This window comes from Dendronephthya gigantea, unplaced genomic scaffold (genome assembly GCF_004324835.1).
Source record: "Dendronephthya gigantea isolate DGI-Jeju-01 unplaced genomic scaffold, DenGig_1.0 000911F, whole genome shotgun sequence".
NCBI classification, from domain to species: Eukaryota; Metazoa; Cnidaria; class Anthozoa; order Malacalcyonacea; family Nephtheidae; genus Dendronephthya; species Dendronephthya gigantea.
This window is the reverse complement of record NW_021163921.1, coordinates 1,356-10,577: the sequence shown is the minus strand read 5'-3', so window position 1 is coordinate 10,577 and position 9,222 is coordinate 1,356. Positions and strand designations below refer to the sequence as shown.

The window sequence follows — 9,222 nt, the reverse complement described above, 5'->3', positions numbered from 1 at the left end:
AAAATGCTGTGGTAAATTTAAATCTGAACAGCATTGTGTTAATCTGTGAACAGCATTGTGTTAATTTTATTAGGAAAAAAAAATAGGAGATATATTGAGTTTATTCTAATTAATTGCAAAAATGTTTAAAGGTGCAAAATTTTAATCCAAACTTCAACAAAGGTAACATATGTTGCTCTACATACAGTAGCAATGTAAAACAGTTCAGCATTTCAAATTTAGCAAGAATAATATACACTACTAGCTATGCTCACAATGACAAATATCCACAAGTGTTTGAGTACTTCCAATTTCTTTCACAGGTAATGATTTTGAAACACTTATGCTAATGATTTTGAAAAAAGTACCGCAACAATGGTGTAAAAATGTCATCATGAAAAGGATAATATGAAAGTCACCATAAATAACCCCTTTAATCTGTAGAGAAGGTGTGGCTTTTGATCACTACCACATCTACAGTATATATGTCAAATATAGAATATTATTATTCTTCCTTTAACAAATAAACACAACATCTTTTTTATAGAATAATAAACCTATCTCTGTCCAATGCCATAGTCCTGAAATATATCTCCATGACATTTAAAGCAAATACCTCAGTGCTACATTTTGTGTATCTGTCATTAACTGGTATGCAAATTGTTAAAGCACATGTATTGCCAGTTAACCTCTTATGTGCATCAGTACACAGATGATCAAATGCCAAAGAACCTTTAAAATTAGGGAATCGTGAACCACTCCCAAACTGTAATATGTCATTAAGGGAAAGCATTTTGACAACAGCAGAATCATCTGCACCAACTGCCTCATTAGAATCATTCCAGTCAGGGCAAGCAATGACATGGGATGTTAATTTACCAGATTTAGCTTTTTTGAGAAACTGTTGCCATTTGTACACAATTTCTGTCTCTTTCTCATGTTCATTTGTGCCAACAGATGAGAAACAGGGTTTAAAACATGCTTTGACATTGTCAGTGTTTACGTCTTGATACACTAACTCTGCCAATCCTGCTTGAAAAAACTTACATAATTCAGGCAAAACACCAAAGGCTTTCAAGCCTTTGCAAAAACTAAAAATTTCCTCTGCAACACTGCTTATTACAATATGCTTAGAGCAAAATCTAATTAGATCATCCTTGTCTTTCAAAGTAATAACAGGTTTTGTGTATCCCATATTAAATCTTTCAGAAAAGGAATTAACTAAATCTGAAATCTCCATCTCATTATTGCAAGCTTGTATCTGAAGAAGTTTTTTTTTAAACTCTGATTCTGTTGGGACTTCATCCAAAACAACCTCAATTGGATTGTCAAGAATAAAAGATGCAACTGACTGGCAAAAAAAATGTGGCCCAGGACACCTATTTAATAAAGCAAGGGCAGTTAATTTACCAAACATCTCAAACTTGCCCACTTCTAATGCATGCAAATTGTGCCTAAAGGTTAAATTGGGATAGCTACCACGGAGTAAATTCCCACTGTTTAACATACCGTTAAAAAAGATTGTAAAGAACTCTCTAGTGACACCCCCAGTATCAACTCCCTCCTCCCCAATGAACTTGACCATAATTCTACCCTTAATATCATCATCCATAAGCTGTTCAAATGTCCTCTCCACCAGGTGGTTTCTGGTTACTTCAATAACAGTATACTGGTCATTAGGTATACTATTAATTTTAACCTCAAGTGCTTGCTCTAGGGAACAGGCTTTTGCACAAACATTTTCATCATTCTCTTCAGTTTTGCTAAGAGAGTGTGTACTTTCACCATGTTCGCTCTCGTTGATGGCAAGTAAAAGGAATGGGTCATCATCATCATCCATAACAAAATTAGGTGGGTCATCTACAGTTGCAGTAACAGTGCCAGTGGGATTGTCATCACATTTATTATCATCTTCGGTCATGGTGACAGTACTACCAGTAATAATACGATTGGAATTAGGTTTGCTCTCTAAACCCATATTGTCAATGTCATTTTCATCTGCTGATGACCAATCAGATAGCTGATTGTACTCAAACTCATCACGTAGGCAAAGATAAAATGTCAGCTTTTTGTAGTCTTTCGAGATGGCTTCTTTATATTTCATTAGAGAGAATTCTCGTTAGTTCCTGGAACAAAGTACGTCTGACTAAATCAGGATAAAGAAGAACATATGGGCTTGCACGATCAAATGACTGATCGAAGTTCCCATGTTTGATGACAGCTTCCTTAATTAATTCATCTCGACCGATATCATTTCTTACTTTTAATATATGCGTCTTATTGCGGCGTGTTTTGAACACGCCATCATTAACATATGCCAAGCCAACTTTGATTTCGACTTCCTTGACCTTGGGCTCTTTTGCCTTCTTCGCCGATGTTGATGTCTCATTTCCACGTTTCTTTTTCTTCGATGGTTTAAAACCCTCTTGTCTACTAGCTTCTCGAATGCGATAGAAGTCTCGAAAACTCAATGTTGATGACGGACCACGAGATCGACAGGTAGTGGTCGGTGTTGTAGTACTCGGCGGTGTTGCGATACTTGTTGTAGTTGTTAGCGTACTATGTGGCAAAACTTTTGATAGTTCTTCTCGCAGAGTTTGTTGGACTGCATCCCGGATATCATCTTTAAAATTTGCTGACATAATAAATCTAAAATCTCATGAATATTTAAACCAAAAGGTGATAAAACAAAGCATGGCCGAGCAAAATTTGAAACGGAGTCACATGTATTCCTGTGCTTCCACTACTAAATGTAATATTCTATTTCACCTGCGCGCGCAGGGTTTGAAGAAGTTTAGTAAGAGATGTTGTTCATTTTTATTGTGATAGTGCATGTTTATTTTAAACAGAGTGGAATATTTTGTTTGAAGCAATGTGTTTCACAAAATTGAAAAGAAAGCAATAGCGCAAAATTATTATTGCAGCAGATATTTTTGTTGAAAGTGGTGTCCCTTCTGGGCCACCGTACATCTTCCAGGTCCGCGTTATCGGCTGACACAGTGACATCGACCAAAAAGCAAGTGCCATCGCAATTCCAGACCAGCAGGTCAGGACGTCTTATGCCGGCAGGTGTTGGAATAGCTGGCTCGACAAGCACGGACCACTGTTTTTTTAACACAATTTTAACGGTCCGCGCTAAGATAGAATTATGTCGATCTATCCTGGCTCCGCTGGTCCTAGGACAGACCTGGAGAATGTGCCCAAGGGACTCCGGACGTGCACAACCGTCACAGGCCACCAAACGTTGTGGACGGCCACGTGCCATCCTAGTGGCAGTTGGCATTAAATTGCCTCTTATCATGATGGCACCGATGTAATTGGCGCCAGACATAAGATAACTAGGAAAACCCACCCAGTTGTGCACGTGGGGAGTGTTGTTACTCTGTCTTAATCCCCTTCCATCTACAGACTTATGTAGCCCCGCTGTGAGCGCACGCCTCAGCCCCGCTTTATCACAGACAGGTACATCCCCACCAGTTGTACCTGCGAATCTTTCCTGAGCATGTCCACAACAATTGAAGACCGAGCAACGACGGCAACCACCGGGTCAGCGCAGCTTAGAAGTTTTTCATACCTAGCTTTTCGCATCAAGGGAATGGCATTTTTCAAAACTGCCACCCCGAGGCCGCCTTCCGCAAATGGTGCATGGATAAAAAAGTTAGAGGTGTCTTTAGGCAATTTAAGCCACCGTCTAACCGCACCACGAATTTTGATGTCCAAAAACTCGAGAAACTTCTTAGTGCTGTCGGTTAAGACCAATTGATGATACAGGGCAGGTAAAACATGTTGCCTTAGGATATACATTCGTTGCTGGGGTTTCAAAGGCGCTTTACCTAAGTTATTCAACATCCTTTGCAACGTACCGGCTACATTATTTACCGGTCCCTTAGCCCCAAAGGGAATTCCCAAATAAACATATACCTGCTTGATGGACTTAGCAGGTATAACACTTCCGTTAACGTGCAAATGCTCGTAATGATTAACTACCCATCTCTTGCGCTTGCCATCCACATCAATCCGCAAAGAGGCGGACTTACCAGAGCTGCCAGCACTTATGCTCAAGCCACATTTTTCGAGGTGTTCATGAAAAACATTAATCTGACTCTGGGCTCCAACTGATGTTGTTGTTAGTAGCCCAATGTCATCAGCAAAGGCTAAATGATTAATTCTCACACCCCCAAGATTCACACCAAGTTCTGGGTCCAATGTTGATAAAGCCCAGTCTATAACCGCATTAAATAAATGCACAGACATTGGATCACCCTGCTTCACCCCCTGTCTCACATAAATGGGCTCGCTTTTTTGTCCCGCCACCCGAATTCGTGTTTGGCTACGGGAGTAAAATTCCTTCAAATATGTAAGAAAGGGGGGAGGGATCCCCATTCTCCGTGCGGCGATCAAAATACTATGGTGAGAAACAGAGTCGAAGGCCTTTGCAATGTCAAGAAAGACAACATTCAATGGCAGGTTGTTATCGGTATGATGTTTTATAATAGCCCTCAGAAGCACCACATTCTCCGCCAGCCCATCACCAGAGCGAAATGCCTTTTGCCTGTCCGAAAAAGGCATGGAAACACCCATTCGCTTTGCCATGAGTTTGTGAAACAGCCTGATTATAAATATTGCCATGGTGATTGGTCTATGCTTTGGTGGTCTAATATCTTCCCTATCTTTAGGGATTAAAACAGTCTCTCCCAGACAGCAAATGCAAGGGCAGTACCCAGACAGTAGCCACAGGTTGAGACGTGCTTTTAGCTCGTTAACAGGAAGCTGCCTTAGTTGTTTTAAGACCATACCATCGGGACCTGGTGCACCTGGCTTCATGGCTTTCATGGTCTTATCAAGCTCAATTTGGGTGACTGGATCAATAAGATCCCATAGGACAGGCCCAATAGGGTCTGGTACCCTATCATCCACCATCGATTCCTTCTCAAAAATAACTCTCCAAAAAGGCTCTAATTCTTCTAGAGACATACACTGAGTTGGTTTATCCCAACTCCCATCTAACACACATTTCGCACAACGGGCTTTATTTTTTCGAAAAAGATCCTGCACCTTCTTGTATGTTGCCCTTCTCTTATTTTGTGCTGGTCTCCGACTCTTCCTCGCTTTTCTACCAGAGCTCTCGGGTACGACAGAAGCAGCCCCTTAATGCTCGGTCGATTCCTGAGAGCTTCTACCGGGTTTCCGCCTACCCCTCTTTCGTGGTACGACTCCTGCTCGTTTCCTTGCAGTCATCGATTCCATGAAGAGAGTAAAATCCCGGTCGATAAACTGGCGTATCTCATCATTTGGGCGCCCCCGGATCAATAAAATCCACCTCTAGGCCTCCCAGAAAGGGAAAATTATCAATTTCATCTTTCACTTTGGCCACCCATGCTTCATGATGTGGACCGCAAGATTCCCTATCAGCACTACACCCCGTACTAGGCCAACAGTGCCGTTCAGGGGGAGCGCCACCTAGAGCAGGTTCTTCCGGCACAGGAGGGGGTCGACAAGTCATGGGCTCATCCCGAAATTCACGAAGCAGGCTTTGGTACTTTTTATTGGATGCTCGCCTAACACCTTTAATGCTCTCAAGTGAGCGGTGTGGCAGTACCTTAGCCAGCTTCTGGTTCAAAAATTTGATTCCCAGCCCACACAGGCGAACCTCCTCCCTTGCCAGAAGAACCAGCTCCTCGTCATCCCACCGAGCTTTCACACGAGGTTCCGGCACGTTCTTCTCAAAACTTTCGGCATGCATCTCCTCTCATGCACAGTCAAACCTCTTTTAGACTTAAACGTTTTGTGGCAGTACTCACAAACAAACAAAGTACTACATCCGCTTGAAATGGTAAAAGTGTCGACAGATGCGTCACATACGACATCTGTATTGTTTCTCATGCTGTCTGTTTCCGACACACAGGTTCGACTAGGCCGAATCCTAGCAGACATGTTCGCAGTGCCAACTATAGAATATTGCTCTTATATCAGTAAAAAAATCGCGGTTTAATATTACACAAAGCAATAGTTAGCACTGACAGGACCCACGACGTGAACGTCTGTCTGCATCGGGTCCCAAGAGAGTCATAGTTACTCCCGCCGTTTACCCGCGCTTGGATGAATTACTTCACTTTGACATTCAGAGCACTGGGCAGAAATCACATTGCGTCAACACCAGTCACCAGCCATCGCAATGCTTTGTTTTAATTAAACAGTCGGATTCCCCTTGTCCGTTCCAGTTCTAAGTTGGTTGTTAATCGCCTGCCGAATCGACCTGACCGTCACAGCTGAGTCAATCCACGCGAAGTCCCTTCGCAGTCCGACTTCGATGCGCAGCAAGCCACGCATCTCCGTCAGCCCACGCCGAGTCCTCGCGCTTCACGTCCCAGCCCGACAGACCCAACCCTTAGAGCCAATCCTTTTCCCGAAGTTACGGATCTATTTTGCCGACTTCCCTTACCTACATTGTTCTATCAACTAGAGGCTGCTCACCTTGGAGACCTGCTGCGGTTATGAGTACGACCAGACAAGAAAATGAACGACTCGCTCGGATTTTCAAGAGCCGTCGAAAGCGCACCGGACCCCAAAAGAAGTTTGGGGCTTTACCGGACGTGAAACCCTATCTCCGGCTAAACCGATTTCAGGGTAACGTTGCCCATTAAAAAGAAAAGAGAACTCTTCCCGGGGCTCTCGCCGACGTCTCCGAGTTCAGAGCTCTTGCCGCTTGTGCCACTAGGTGCAGTATCCCTGTTCTGGTTCGGGAATATTAACCCGATTCGACGATTTGTAACGGAATTTCCCTATCTCTTAGGATCGACTAACCCATGTCCAACTGCTGTTCACATGGAACCTTTCTCCACCCTATTCAGGCACAGTTCACCATCTTTCGGGTCCCAACAGATACGCTCTTACTCAAACCTCTCTGAGAGCAGACAAGGTCGGTCGATGATGCGGCGACGAATGTGAACGCCGCTTCTCACCTCAACCGTCCGAGGACGGCCTTTACTTTCATTGCGCCCACAGGTTTCATGACCCGGAGACTCGCGCACATGTTAGACTCCTTGGTCCGTGTTTCAAGACGGGTCGGATGGAGCCGTATGGTCGTCAGCATCCTAGGCGCGTAGGGTGCGAACACCGTCATGATCAACAGGCAGTGGTTCGAGCGCACAGGCGTGCCGTCCGCCACGGTCGACATGCCGGACCGATCGGTCGGGTCGCCAGCTGAGCACGCGCCGCAGACCACGGTCGCCGACGAGCTATGCGAGCGCAAGTCTTAACAACCAGCCGCGAGGCCGGTCCACCTTCCTTGCGACCTTATCGCCCGTCGACAACCGACGCTGACGCTCGCTCGCCAGAAGTGCGCCGTCCACGCACCGCGTCCGAGCGCGTCTCGTCCATGCGGATCGAGAGCGTGACCGTCGGGATGCGCGAGCGACTGAATCTGGCGGGGCGAATTGCTAACTCCATTCGCTTCCCTTTCAACGGTTTCACGTACTCTTTAACTCTCTTTTCAAAGTCCTTTTCATCTTTCCCTCACGGTACTTGTTCGCTATCCGTCTTGTTCCTGTATTTAGCTTTATATGGAGTTTACCACCCGTTTTGGGCTGCATTCCAAAACAACCCGACTCTTCGAAAGCACATCGCGAGCGATCGAGCATTGCCACGTACGGGGTTGTCACCCTCTGTGACGTGCTGTTCCAAGCAACTTAGGCAGACTCGTTGCGCCGGGAAAGTACTTCTCGAAACTACAATTCGCTGCTGCAACACAACGGAGATTTTCAAGTTGAGCTGTTCCCTCTTCATTCGCCATTACTGGGGGAATCCTTGTTAGTTTCTTTTCCTCCGCTTAGTAATATGCTTAAATTCAGCGGGTAATCTTGCCTAAAATGAGGTTAATGAATGAATCAATGGAATATGTTGCGCGCGTCGGCCGGCACGCGCGATACGAAGAGCTCCCTTGCTATACAATAGTTTAGGCTTCGTTCGCGCGTCGGTAACGTCGCGATGGCAACGTGTGCTGCACTTCGAGGGACGCGCCGCTTCGAGCTGCCGCAGGACGCCCCAATTGAGTCGAAACCGACTCGGCGTTTCGTTAACCAACACTCAGACAGACATGCTCCCGCTATAACCGAGAGCGCCATTTACGTTCAAAGATTCGATGATTCATTTTGCAATTCACACTACGTATCGCAGCTGGCTGCGTTCTTCATTGATGCACGAGACAAGAGATCCACTGTTAAAAGTTGTATATATATATATTTGCATGAAAAATACATACGCACAGTTAAACTTCGACGTGTTGTGTTTGAAAAAGTAAAATGGGGAGGCCGGGCAATGGCGAAATGAAGCGCTCATCGCGTTTCGAGATCGATGTGTCCATCCACCGAACATTTAAGAGCAAACGAGCGCTCACCTCCCTCGTGGTTTGTAAGTTCACAGCGCGTTCGATTGCCGATCGAAACGTTGATGATCCTTCCGCAGGTTCACCTACGGAAACCTTGTTACGACTTTTACTTCCTCTAAATGATCAAGTTTGACCAACTTTTTGGACGTCCGTCGGATGGGCCGAAGCCCATCTGACAGTGCCAATCCGGAGGCCTCACTAAACCATTCAATCGGTAGTAGCGACGGGCGGTGTGTACAAAGGGCAGGGACGTAATCAACGCGAGCTGATGACTCGCGCTTACTAGGAATTCCTCGTTCAAGATCAAGAATTACAATGATCTATCCCCAGCACGACAATGATTCACAAGATTACCCACACCTTTCGGTGAAGGAGCGACTTGTTGCCATCGTTGAAATCATTCAGATTTCAAGTATGGAAAAGCCAAATATTCACTGTATAGCATGAAATGCCTATCAAAAGCTTCCTCTTGATACAAGTATCTAATGGTAGGCATTACATCCCTTTTAGCTGAAAAACTAAAAATATAACAAAATTGTGAATTGGTAATATTTATATAGTCCATAAGTTCAGATTTCAAGTATGGAAAAGCCAAATATTAACTTTATAGCTATGAAATGCCTATCAAAACTTCCTCTTGATACAAGGAATCTAATGGTAGGCATTACATGCCTGTAGCTTGAACAGAACTAAAAATATAACAGAAAGTATGTGAATTTTGGGTAATATTTATATAGTTATATCATTCAGATTTCAAGTATGAAAAGCCAAATATTAACTGTATAGCCATGAAATGCCTATCAGAAGCTTCCTCTTGATACAAGGAATCTAATGGTAGGCATTACATCCCTGTAGCT

General features: G+C 44.3%; 1 non-coding gene across 1 annotated transcript; it reads right to left on the bottom strand.

The window, feature by feature from the left end:
• Positions 1-8,058: 8,058 nt before the first annotated feature.
• On the bottom strand, positions 8,059-8,206 carry LOC114544702. The gene has a single exon (XR_003690517.1). It is a non-coding gene; the product is annotated as a 5.8S ribosomal RNA (ribosomal RNA).
• Between the last annotated feature and the right edge of the window lie 1,016 nt (positions 8,207-9,222).